Source organism: Passer domesticus, chromosome 6 (assembly GCF_036417665.1).
Source record: "Passer domesticus isolate bPasDom1 chromosome 6, bPasDom1.hap1, whole genome shotgun sequence".
Classification (NCBI taxonomy): domain Eukaryota; kingdom Metazoa; phylum Chordata; class Aves; order Passeriformes; family Passeridae; genus Passer; species Passer domesticus.
The window spans coordinates 73,573,027-73,584,727 of record NC_087479.1 but is presented as its reverse complement, the minus strand read 5'-3'; the positions used below and the strand labels follow the sequence as shown (position 1 = coordinate 73,584,727).

At 49.9% G+C, this 11,701-nt stretch overlaps 2 long non-coding RNA genes across 3 annotated transcripts; one reads left to right on the top strand and one right to left on the bottom strand.

Moving 5' to 3' along the window:
- The first annotated feature begins 1,949 nt into the window (after positions 1 to 1,949).
- LOC135304035 (uncharacterized) lies at positions 1,950 to 7,426 on the top strand. Of its 2 annotated transcripts, XR_010365472.1 has the most exons (3): positions 1,950 to 2,361; positions 2,451 to 2,841; positions 6,117 to 7,426. It is a non-coding gene; the product is annotated as an uncharacterized LOC135304035 (long non-coding RNA). The 2 variants fall into 2 exon arrangements; XR_010365471.1 differs by having other exon boundaries at positions 1,950 to 2,841.
- Positions 4,500 to 11,459, bottom strand: LOC135304036 (uncharacterized). The gene is made up of 2 exons (XR_010365473.1): positions 10,809 to 11,459; positions 4,500 to 7,508 (listed from the first exon to the last, which is right to left on the bottom strand). It is a non-coding gene; the product is annotated as an uncharacterized LOC135304036 (long non-coding RNA).
- Positions 11,460 to 11,701: the final 242 nt, after the last annotated feature.

The following is an 11,701-nucleotide window of genomic DNA, read 5'->3' as shown; positions in this document are numbered from 1 at the left end:
GAATTCCAATTTTGGCCATGGCCACCTAGACAAGAAAAACAGTTCTTTTCCATAGGAATGAAAGCACAGAGCCCTAGTGCTTCACAGTCAGATGGGAAGTGGCCCTTGACATGCCAAATTCAGTGGGACCTGTCAGACAGCCCCCAGGAGGCTAAACCAGGTAGACTTGTTCTATGTTCCCTTGATTTCATGAGTCTCCACAATGTCACAATGTTCTCATGGATTCCATGAGGTCTTGCAATGTCACAATGGCTTCGTGGTTTAATGAGCCCCAGCAGAGTCACAGTGGTCACTTGGCTCCATGTGGCCCTGCTGTGTCACAATGGCTCCTTGTTTCTATGGGCCCCATAGTTTGATCATTGACCCTTGCTTCCACAGGGCCCCTGAGCTGCACAACGGTCTCCTTGATTCTATCAAGTTCCCCAGTCCCACCATAGTTTCCTTGGATCTCCATTGTTACAACTCACTCATGGTACCATGAGGTTCTGTAGTGTCACCATGCTGTCCTTGGACCCACACTGTCACAACTGACCCTTGGTTCCATGAGGTTCCGTAGTGTCACCGTGGTCACTGTCAGAGGCTGGATGAGATCAATGTCCCGAGACACCTTGGGATGCTCGGAATGCCCGTGTGGGGCCAGGGCCAGGTCAGGCCTTGGTTTGTGGTGGGACAGAGCCCCACCCCACCCTGGCAGAGCTGTCAATCACACAGCAGGGGCTGTGCTAACCCAGCTCTGATTGGCTGAGCTGCCAATCAATCACACACTAGCAGCTGATGCCTTCCCTGACTCTGATTGGGCAAGCCACTGGCAGTCCCACCCCAGGGGCGGGCCAATGAAGGTCCAGGGGATTAAAGGCTGGAGCACGAGGCCAGCCCATGGTCTGGATCCTGCCTTCTGCTGGGGTTCTTCTGTTAGTAACAATGGAAACAGAACTGTTGATACTTACATGCATATCTATCGATTGTCTTTCTGTCTTTCTGTTGTTCTCTATTTCTTCTCTTTGTAATCCTACTTACGTGGAACGTTTTTGGATAACTGAGATAGTGGGTTCAATCCTTGTGTGGGCCATTCACTTCAGAGCTGGACTTGATGATCCTTGTGGGTCCTGTCCTACCAAGAATATTCTTTGCATCTGCCCGTGTTGAGAATATCTGGTTGTTGTTTCTCCTGTGCACCAAACTCAAGGAAAGGAGCCTTTGGTTCCCCCCAGCATTTCAGTGTTCTGGGGTGTTACAAGACCTGCAGGCTCACAATGGCCTCTTGTTTCCAAGAAGCCCCTCAGTGTCCCACTGGCCCCTTGGTTCCATGGGCCCCAACAGTGCCACAATTATCACCTTGGTTCCACAACTTCCCACAGTGTCGCACTGGCCCCTTGGTTCCTTGAGGATCTGGAGTGTCACACAGGTTTATGGCATTTGTCCTTGCTGCCCCACACATCCCCCTGCCCCACAAACAGCCCCGAGCCACCCGTGAGGGACAGGCCCTGCTGGCCCAGGCTGGGCTCAGGGCTTGGCCTTTCTGCTTCCTGCAGCCAAGCCAGGCCTTGCTCAGCATTGCAGTTCCCTGCCCAGAGCCTTGGGCTCCCTGCACTCCTGGCCTCAAGGATCTGCTCTCACCAGTCCCTGGGGAGCCTTTGGCACTCCCTGCCCTCACTGGGGCCCAGCCATGCTCCAGGGGACTTGGAGTTTTGCTTCTGACTTCTTGAGCAGCTTCTTCATCCTTCTCTCAGTGCCTGACGGTCCTAGATTCAGCCACAAATCCACTGTGGGGATCATTAACATACAGAAAGTCCTCGAGGGTTCTTTCTCTTCCTTCAATTGTCTTCCAATTGTCCAGGGCTTGTGCAGCTGATTGGAGTCAGTTTGAAGTTCTATTAAAAAGGAAGATTTCAAAGTGCACCTCATGACTTTTCTTGTTTACTCAATGCAGTATTTTTTATGTTCCAGTTCAGAGAAGAGCTGATAGAAGCATTCCCCAGGTGATCTTGATGCTGAATGTCTCCTTAGGAGGTCTTGGCACAGAGAAGAACGAGCCCCCTTTGGGCTGACCCTGTTTGGACAAGCTGCTCCTCACCCCCAGCCTCACCATGTCTGACATGGCCCACCTGGCACTGACATCCCTGTGCCCTGCAGCAGAACCTTGTCCCCTGAGCTCTGCAGCTCCATGTCCCAGCCCATTGCACCATGTTCCATCTGCTCTCCTCAGGGCTCTGCCTACACAGAGGTCCAGGAGAAGTTTTCCTGTTGGGAAGGAAAGAATGGAAAAGCCTGAAGAGGTTTCCTAAACAACAAACCCCACTCAGGAACCACCTGCTCAGTCCAGGCTGCCTGGAATGGTGTCACCTTTCTACAAGGGACAGTGTAAGCAGAAATGATCTCTGGAAGCAGAATTCTCTGAGTCTTGCAGCTGAATTCACTGTCCCTGTCCTTTCCTTGGATCTCTGTTGCAGATGGAAGCTGCTGGTGCCATCATCACCTTTAACCTCTCTTTTGAATGCAAACAGATGTTCCCAGGTGTGCTAAGCAGGATTTGCTCAATGTTTCTACAAAACTTTTGTGTTCTTCTTGGAATGAAGGGGCCATTTTGAAGGGGGTATGTGAAAGCAAGGAGTCAATTGTGACACTGGGGTCTCATGGAACCAAGGGGCCATGGTGACACAGCAGGGCCACGTGGATCCAGTGGTCCATTGTGACACTGTGGATCCATGGAGACACCCCCAGAACCTTCATGGAACCAAGGAGTCCATGGTGACCCAGCGGGGCTGCATGGAGCCAATGGTCCCTGGTGACACTGCCCATCCAAGGAGGCCACTGTGACACTGCAGGAGCTCATGGAGCGAGGTAGGCCAGTGTGACACTGAAGAACTTCATGGCACCAAATATCGATGGTGACACAGCAGGGCATCATGGGAACCAAGGAGGCGCTGCTGGCAGTACAGAAACTCATGGAACCAGGGGCCATTGAGGCACTGCAGAACCAACAGAGCTGCTGGACCTTGTCCCCTGGCCCTGCACAGCTCGTTGGGAGGCACAGCCGGAGCAGCACCCTGGCAGCCTCGGGAATGCCCCTCTGGGATCCATGGCACACACTCCCAGGGCCTGGAATTCCAGTTCCCAGCCAGGAAAAGATGTTCCTGCCCTCAAAGGCAAAACTCTTAAGAAGGTGCCAAAAGCCAAGTGGAGCAAGATCTTACAGTGACATTTCACTGCCAGCCTTCATAACTTCACCCATGGTTGTTGTAGCTTGTGTATGAGGAATTAAATCAGGGCAGGGTCTTTGTGGGAGCTGCCCTGGGTCAAGGGGGACACTGAGAGAGAAACAGAGCAGGCAAAGAGAGGCAGGAGAGAAAGGAGGCCACAAACACAATCAACTGAGAATGTGGCACTCTGAAAACAGAAATGGAACTGACGGAAAATGAATGGGACAGAAATCAATAATTCTGGAAGTTTTATTTACTATCAAAATACATCCCACACAATCCCCAAGCCATACCCTCAAATCTGGATGTCCCAATCTCATTCCAACCCCATCTCACCCTGGAGGCTGTGGAACTGAGTAAGTTTTACAGGGGACTGAGTATTTTTGAGGAGGGAACAAGGCAATTTGAGGTGGGATTGAGCCCTTTTGGGGTACAATTGTGTTTTTGGTATTTTTAGTGGTATTGAGTCATTTTGAGGTGACAGATCAATCCATCTTGACTTTTGGATTGCAAAGATATGGAGAACACTTTCTGAAATCCCTCATGAATGCAGAAATCCCCCAGAATATGTCTCCAAACCATAAATTGCACCTGAAACACCTGTTGAATGATGGGACTTTAGACATTTTGATAATTTACTTTCTTTTTAGTCTTATTTCAGATGTTTTTAGGCAACAAAGACAAATCAGAAGAAAATTAGGGCCAAACCAAAAGGATAACCATCCAGGTGTCTTCCCAACATGGATCTCAGGGAATGTGGGTCACCAGGGCTCTGTGCAACATGGGTTCTCCTGTGAGGGATGGAGTTGGAGCATTGCAGGGAGCTCTTCCTAGAGTCAGAACACATGCAGAACTTCCCTTACCGGTGGCTGCATTGGTGTCTGGTCATAGAGCCTCTCCCCAGTGTGGATGTGCTGGTGGGTGACGAGGGTGGAGCTGTGCTTGAAGCCCTTCCTGCAGTCGGGGCAGCGTAAGGGCCTCTCATCAGTGTGAATCCACTGGTGCTGGAGGAGATGGGATCTGGTGTGAAACCTCTTCCCACTCTCAGGACACTCGTAGGGCCTCTCCCCAGTGTGGATCATTTGGTGGATGATCAGCTGGGGCCTCTGGCTGAAGGTCATCCTACAATCCTCACATTTGTATGGCTGTTCCCCAGTGTGGATCCTCCAGTGGCAGATCAAGTGGGACCTGCAGCTGAAGCTCTTCCCACATTCCCCACACTCGTAAGGCCATTCCTCAGTGTGGGGGTCCCAGTTGTTGGTTTCTCTGTGTCTGGATTGAAAGCACTTGAGACAGTAGTTCATGTTCAGACTCAAGTGTTTATTATTTCTTATCTGTAAAACAGTCTCACTACTGTGAGTTCAGCAGCTTTTCATTAGAAGGCAAAAAATGGCCAACAATCTCTTGTTACAAGGTCTTTTAAGATGAAACTATTCAATTAAGAACTGACACCTAGATTATGTTCCCTTTTAACCCAATAACTGCTCCCAAAGGGCCTGCAACGCAGACTTTTCTGCCCAATTACAAAATGCCACCCAAACCCATGAAGAAGAAGGAAGAAGAAGCATGAAGAAGAAACCCAGGACAACACCCTGTGCCCTCCATCTTGCTTCCACCCACAACATACTAAAAATCCCAAAACCTAAATTTCTCAGCAAGTGATGCACCTACACTACTCTCTATAATCTATTTCACACTTTTGTAGACTCTAATCTATCTTGAATTCTAGAAAACTTTCTCCATGAATCAGGGTCAAAGTCAGTGCTCCCCTGGGGATCAGGACATGGCAGAGCAGAGAGAGAAATATTCCTGGTGCCCTGGGCTTCCACAGGGCAGCTAATGAGCATGGGAGGGACTCACCTTATTTTAACAGCCTAATGAGGGCCAATGTTTACAGCACATGTCTTAACCCCCTACGATTTAAAATATATTATGGCTATGTTGTTGTCACCTACAGAATATACCGTGTGGGAAGGGAGATGGAAGTGTTTACTAAATCAATTTGTAGCAGACTATGCTTATAATGAGGCAAGGGTGGAATTGACAATCAACCATCTAGCTGGAAAATAACACCACAGCCTGCCAGATGATCAAGCAGCAGGTATCCCCAGAGAAGTATTGGATGATACAAAAGAGATGGCTTTGAAAGCTTTAATCCAGGTACCGGATGGTAGCACCCCCAGTTTGGACTATGTAAACATAAGTCAAGAACCTGGAGACCCTCACATGAAATTTATTGATCACCTTAAACAGGCACTAGAGAAACAAGTCTGGGATGAAAAGACTCAAAATTAATTACTAAACTCATTAGGGGTAGCCAATGCCAACCCGGAATGTAAGAAAGGGCTGCATGCCCTTCCACTAGAGCCAGAACCCACAATCTTGCCGATGATTGAGGCTGTAATTGCCTCAGGACAACAGAACATGTAGCGGCCATACAAGCCCAGGCCATTGGGCAAGGAGTTACAGAGGCCCTAGTGGCCATGCAATTCCCCCTTTAAGGGACCCCAGCAACATCTACAGGGCCCAAAATATGCTTCCAGTATGGTCAACAAAGACATTTTAGAAAAGACTGTCACCAGGGGAGGGGGGTATCCACTCCCTAATGGAAATCAACATCAAATTAAGCGGAATTTCTAAAAAGGTAACTACACCAAGCAGCCATCAAAAAAATACCACCTGAGTGCAAGGTGGCCTCACGCTATGACACAAATGTTGAAGGTGATGATGCCTACAATCACCGAGGGTCAAATAACACAAACATCCCTGACAGATCCCATAGCACTGAAGTCCAGCACCTCATCTCCCAGTTGCCAAACACCTTATCACCAGGCACAAAATAGGAGTTGGTGAGTGCAAAGTCTGCTTTGCTTGTAATAGTTTTAACTGACTATTTTGTCCATGCAATATCCACAGGACAGATGGGGCCCGAAGATTGGTGAACTATTAATCTTTGGAAACTGCTGATCAAGGACTGATGGATTTTTCACACTGTCATCTGTACTCTCAGTCGCCTCACAAAAAGAAATTACAGTGTTGGACCTGTCTCCTGACCCACCTTGTTTTACACCCCAATGACTAACAATTGCCCAAGCCATATTACTCCTTGAACAGGATGCTGGTGACGCTTCACTAGTGATGTGGACCCAGGTGATAAGTCATGATCAACCAAAAATCACCTGCACTCTGGAACTTACCAATGAACATATTGTTTTGATAGGGCTTGTGGACATGGGAGCAGATGCGACAAGTATCTCACGTTCCAAGTGGCCTCCTAACTGGGTGCTCAGAGCTAATGCGGGATTGTCCAGGATCAGAGGTGACAGTGATAGTCTCCAAAGTGCAGAACTCTTCAACATCAAAGGACCTGAAGACCAAACTGCTACAACAAGACCATTCATGGTAAAGGACCTTCGTGTGTCCCAGCTAAGAACATCAAGCCCTACCTGCAGCCACAGAGCGTGGATTCACCAAAGGAACCCCCAAGTCCACCCCAGGACAAAAACCACCAGACAGCGACTCTAGTACCTGGACTAGACAATTCTTTTGAAGATGACATATAAGAAGCTTCTACTCACCTTCCTCAGCCTGTTTGCAACCATGCTCCTCACGAGTGGATGGGTAGCTCCACAACCAAAGCACAACATATGGATACCTCTAGCAAAAGCCATGAAACAAGACACCCTGTGCCTGTTGTCAGCTCTGACGACCCCTTCTGCACCTTCCTAGTGGGGTTGCCTACAGATGTCTGGCCACTAACTGACAATTCCACCCCCAGTGTGAGAGATGACAATCCTAAAGGCAAATGCAAGTGCAACCTGTCGATGCTTGGGACTAATGGAAGCTTCTGCATGCAGCACTTGAACTCCAGGAGGTAAAAATTCTCAACTCTGTAAAAATGGACTTTTGTGTAAGGTTTTATTACCGTCTGAAATGGGAAGAAGGTGAAAGACCCAAAATTACAAGAGAAAAAGAAACTATCAGGAGAGACATCTCCCCATATCATCCCACTTACAAAAAACAGAACCAATGGTGTAATTGCACCTCTTCCATAATTTCTTGGTCCGGTAGCTACCCACTTCAGTTGCCACAGGATGTGTTTCTTATTTGCAGGGATGTAGCGTGGCCTGGTATCCCTTCACACATCAAAGGCAGACCTTGTAGCTTGGGGAGGCTTACCTTGCTGGCACTCAACATCTCACTTGATTAAAAGAAAAAAGTCATGAGGTGTAGTTTGAAATCTTCCTCCTTAATATAACTCCAAACTGACTCCAGTCAGCTGCACAAGCCCTGAAGACTTGAAGAGCACTGAAGGAAGAGAAAGAGCCCCAAGGGCTTTCTGTATTTTAATGATTCCCATGGTGGATTTGGGGCTGAGTCCATGACCCTCAGGCACTGAGAGAAAGATGAAGAAGCTGCTCAAGAAGTCAGAAGCAAAACTCCAAGTCCCCTGGAGCATGGCTGGGCCCCAGTGAGGGCAGGGAGTGCCAAAGGCTCCCAGGGACTGGTGAGAGCAGATCCTTGAGGCCAGGAGTGCAGGGAGCCCAAGGCTCTGGGCAGGGAACTGCAATGCTGAGCAAGGCCTGGGCTGGCTGCAGGAAGCAGAAAGGCCAAGCCCTGAGCCCAGCCTGGGCCAGCAGGGCCTGTCCCTCACGGGTGGCTCGGGGCTGTTTGTGGGGCAGGGGGATGTGTGGGGCAGCAAGGACAAATGCCATAAACCTGTGTGACACTCCAGATCCTCAAGGAACCAAGGGGCCAGTGCGACACTTAGGGGCCTCATGGAAACAAGAGGCCATTGTGAGCCTGCAGGGCTGGAATCCCCCAGAACACTGAAATGCTGGGGGAAATCAAAGGGTTCCTTTCCTTGAGTTTGGTGCACAGGAGAAACAGCAACCAGATATACTCAACATGGCCAGATGCAAAGAATATTCTTGGCAGGAAGGACCTCCAAGGATCATCAAGTCCAGCTCTTCAGTGAATGGCCCACACAGGGATTGAACCCACAACCTCGGTGATACCAGCACCATGCTCTAACCAACTGAGCTAAGAGGTGAAAATGACAGAAATTTTTACTGGCAAAATATAGACAATCAAGGAACTTTGGCAAAGGGTTTAACATAACATCCGCTTCAACATAAAACTCTTCTCATAGCATTAACTTCATTCGCTTAGCCCACTTGACCTAAAAACCTTTAACTCTTAAGATGCTAAACTACCCCAAAATTTTCCAGCTAAGTAGGATTTGAAGAAAAATATATAGAGAACAACAGAAAGGCAGAAGATCTATAGAAAGACACACACATAGGAACCAACCACTCAGGTTCCAGCACCACTGACAGAGGAAGTCCAGGAGAAGGCAGGATCCAGATAATGGGCTGGCCTCGTGCTCTCGCTTTTAAGACCTTTGGCCTTCATGGTCTCTCTCCTGGGGTGGGCTGCCAGTTGCTTGTCCAATCAGAGTCAGGGTAGCACCAGCTGCTAGTGTGTGATTGATTGATTGATTGACAGCTGAGCCAATCAGAGCTGGGTTAGCACAGCCCCTTCTGTGTGATTGACAGCTCTGCCAGGCCAGGGCTGGGGGCACCAGAGACCATAGCTGTGCCCCACCACAGACCAAGGCTGACCCGGCCCTGGCCCCACACGGGCTTTCCGAGCATCCCAAAGTGTCTGGGTACATCAATCTCATCCTGCCTCTGACAGCAACCACGGTAACATTACGGAACTTCATGGAAAGAAAGAGACAATTGTGACACTGTAGTGCCTCATGGAATCAAGGAGACCGTTGTGAAACGCGGGACCCCCAAGGAACCAAGGGTCCATGGTGACTTTGTGGAGCCCATAGTGTCACGGAGGAGCAATTGTGACACAGCGAGGGGGAATGGAGCCGAGGGGCCATGGTGACACATCAGGGCTTTGTGGGAGCATGAGGCCATTGTGACATTGCAAATCCTCATAGAAGCATAGGCCCATTGTGACACTGCAGAAGCAAGGGGAACATTGTGACACTCAAGGGCCTCATGAAACCAAGGAGACCATTGGGACACTGTGGGGTCCCACAAAACCAAGGGAACATGGAACAGGTCTGGCTGGCTGGGCCTCCTGGGGACAACCTGACAGGTCCAGCTGACCTTGGCATGTTGAGGGCTGCTTCTCATCTGCCCCTGAAGCACTGGGGCTCTGGGCTTTCCTTCCTGTGAGAGAGAAGTGTCCTTCTCCTCCAGGGCCCCATGGCCAAAACTGGGGTTCCTTCTCCAAATTTCCTTATATGCAAAGATTGTTTCTAGATGAAATCTGCCAGGACAGACAGATCTGGCTGCCTTGGCCACCTGGGGGCCACCTCTCATCTGACTTTCAAACACTGGGACCATGTGCTTTTCTTTCTTATGAGGCAAAACCATTCATCTCGACCAGCCATCAAATTGGCAAAAATTGGGCATCTGCCTCCAGCATTCCCTATATCCAAGGATAGCTCCCAGACAAAAGCTGTTGAGAGTTATAAGTCTGGCTGGCCTTGGCTTCCTGAGGGCTGGCACTCATGTGCCTCTGAAACAGTGGGGAGATGTTGAGGTGTGATGTCATGGCTTGCCTCAGTTCTCTGGGTTTCTCCCTGAAACTTCTTTTCCCAAGTGGGCTGTCAATCACCCTTCCTTTCCCCACCCTTGACCCCTGCTGGGCACTGTCTACCCAACCAGAAATTCCAAGGAGAGCGTCGAGCAATTGGCAGGTTCAAAAGATGCTCTCCACCCACTGGGGGGCCATTGGCCCACCCAGGTGTCCCTCTCACCTGAGACCTCCTCCCCCTGTACCTGGTTGGTGGTCCCTGTGTTACCACGCCCTCCCCAGTCCCCAGGTAAAAGGACAAGCAGACCACGAGTTAGGGGTTGTGTTGGAGAGTTCTGGTGGGAGAGTTCAGTGGATTGTTGCAAGAGTCAGAGGCCGTGCCACCAAAATAAAACTCTGGATTAAAAACTCTCCATCAGGACCCACTCCTTTCTTCACCTCACCTCAAAGGTTTCTCTGGCTCAGGAAGGCCTGAGGAGTGACCCCCTCAACAGCAAGCTCCAGCCTGCAAGCTCTGGAGCTTGGGGCATGTCCGGACTTGTCTCCACGTGTCCAGCTGCGACCGCAGGTAACTGAATAGCGTCTCTGGGGAGAAAACTCCACAGGTGCCACTATTTGGTCAGCAGCCGAGGCCAGAGAGACCAAGGCAGTCCCGTCAGTAACACTGGTCAAACTCCAATAGTGGGGCTCTGTGCTTTCCTTCCTAATGTAAAGGGCTCTTCTTCCTGTCCAGGTGCCCACAACCAAAATTGAAATTCCACCTCCAAAATGCCCTATGTCCAAGGATAGCTCCTAGATGAAAGGTGCCAGGAGAGACAGGTCTGGCTGGTTTGACCTAAGAGTGGCCACCTCTCATCTTCTTCCAGAGCATTTGGACTTCATACTTTTCTATTTTGTAGGAGCACATCATCCATCTTGACCAGGTGCCTATGGCCAAAACTGGGATTCCACTTTCAAAACTCTGTAGATCCAAGGATTGCTCCCCAGTGAAAGCAGCCAGGACATATAGGTCTGGCTGCCCTTGGCCTCTTGGGGGCTGCTTCTCACCTGCTTTCCAAACACTGGGGTTGGTGCTTTCCTTCCTATGGAAAAGAACCGTCCTTCTTCTCAAGGCATCTGTGGTCAAAGTTGAGATTCCTCCTCCCAAATTCCATATATCCAAGGATTCCTCCATTACAAAAGCTGCCAGGAAAAACAAGTGAGACTGGCTTGGCCTCCCAGGAGCCACCTCTCTCCTCTTCTGCCTTTGAAACCCTTGGGCTCTGTGCTTTCCTTCCTATGGTAAAGAACCATCCTTCTTCCTCCAGGTGTCCATGTCTGAAATTGGGATTCCACCTCTAAAATTCTGTATATCCGAGGGTTGATCCCAGGCAAAATCTGCCAGCACCATCAAGTCTGGCTGGCCTTGGCCTCTGGTGACTGCCCCTCCAACACTGGGGCTGGATTCTTTCTTTCCCATGGAGATCACTGGGACACTGTGGGGACTTCATGGAACCAAAGGGGATCATTGTGGCACCACTGGAGCCCATGGAACCAAGGGGCCGTGGTGACACAGCGGGGCTTCATGGAACCCACAGACCATTATGGCTCTGTGGGGCCTGATGGAACCATGGAGACAGTTAGGGCCCTTCAGGGCCTCGTGTCACCAAGGGGGCATTATGGCACCTCAGGGCCTCATGGAAGCAAGGGACCATTAGGACACTGTGGGGCCCCATGGAATGAAGGGAAGATGGAACAGGCCTGGCTGGCTTGGTCTTCCAGGGGCCATCTGACATGTCTGGCTTATGTTGGGATGTCAAGTGCTGCCTCACATCAGATCCTGGATCACTGGAATTTTGTGTTTTCCTTGCCATGGAAAAGAACTCTCCCTCTTTTTGATGTCCATTGCCAAAATTGGCATTCTCCCTAAAAAATTTCCAGTATGCAACAATATCTTGCAG